This window comes from Orycteropus afer, unplaced genomic scaffold (assembly GCF_000298275.1).
Source record: "Orycteropus afer afer isolate SDZICR_OR568_19922 unplaced genomic scaffold, OryAfe1.0 scaffold00476, whole genome shotgun sequence".
NCBI lineage: Eukaryota > Metazoa > Chordata > Mammalia > Tubulidentata > Orycteropodidae > Orycteropus > Orycteropus afer.
This window is the reverse complement of record NW_006922063.1, coordinates 2017812-2019364: the sequence shown is the minus strand read 5'-3', so window position 1 is coordinate 2019364 and position 1553 is coordinate 2017812.

Below are 1553 nucleotides of genomic sequence, written 5' to 3'. Positions count from 1 at the left end.
TTCTGGGAAGGTTGCTGTCTCTCAGGTGCTTAGAGTTCTGATGTTATGATTGGCGAGTTTGGCCACTCTGCCAGGCTCAAAAGGAGGCCTTCTAGAGGCAGAAGTCTCTGTCTCTGACTGCTGGCTGAGAAGGACGTGCTGCGGAGAGAAATGCGCTCCTGAGAGACATGAACTCCTGAGAGACACACGCTCCTGAGAGACACGTGCTGCTGGGAAAGAGACGCAAGAGACATGCATTGCTGAGAGAGACACCGAGGAACACATACTTCTGGGAGAGAAACTGTGAGAGACTGTTGACTGTGAGACGGCGGGCTGAGAGACTGAGCATTTTTCCTGAGCTTGAATTGTACCCTGGTGCTTCCCCAATAAACCCATAATCTGTGAGTTCTGTGTGGCCACTGCAGTGAATTATCGAACCCAGCAGAAAGGTAGTGAGTGCTGTGGGAGTAATGGTTGGTGTCAGGGTTGGTGAAAGGGCTGGAGGGAGGCAGCGTGTCTGGCCTCACAGGAATAGGCCTTGGGCTGCTGATGGTGATTCTGTCTTGCTCTTGTGGGGTTAGAGGAGGTCAGGAGATGCGGCCTCCCTGCCTCTTTGGCACCATCCCACCCCTGGACTTGAGACAACAGCTGTAATATGACCTGCTAATTTGGGTTCACCAACCCCTGCAACCATGTGAGTTGGGAAAATTCTCCAGACCTACCCACAGACCTGGGACTTGCCAGCCTGCCAGGCTTCCTGCCTCCACCACCACCCTGAGAGCCACTTCCTTGGGAGTTTGTGAGTACTGTGAGATGTTAGAGTGAAATACAGAACCCTAAGACAGGAGGGAGAAAAGCTGGACATGTGAGGCATCTTTAGCCTCTGCCTTATAAGGATAGACCTTGTGCTGATCATTCTAAAAGAAATTATTCAAGCAATTGCCAACCTCAAATGGTGTACATGAAGTTAAAGTTAAGGCATTCATTGGGAAGAATTGGGATCTTGAAACTTGGGACAGGGACTTATGGGTAAATAATCAGGAAGCTGAGGACATTGAGCCCCTAAATTCCATTGAATCACTCCTGCCAGCACAACCAGTCTTCTCATCCCCACTGATGAGACTAACCCAGCTGTGCTGTCATTGTTTGAGATATCATCTGGGGTATGGTCTGGGACATTACCTCGGGCACATGCCTTACATGATATTGCTGAATGTTCCCAGCAACTACTCCTGTCACCCGTTGTTGCTTCTAGACCTATGACTAGACTTAAGTCCCAATGACCCCCAATATGTGAAGTACAAAATGTGACTCAAGAGGAGGTATGTTACACTCCAAAAGAACTGCTTGCTTTTGCTAATATATACAAACAGAAACCTGGAGAATATGTGTGGGAATGGCTGTTAAGGGTGTGGGATGATGGTGCAAGTAACATAAAATTGCCTCAGTCTGAGTTTATTGATTTGGGCCCACTAAGCACAGATGTTTGGGAGCTCTGGTAGCATAGTGCCTAAGGCACTTGACTGCTAACCAGAAGGCTGGTGGTTCAAATCCACCAGCCACTCCTCAGAAAG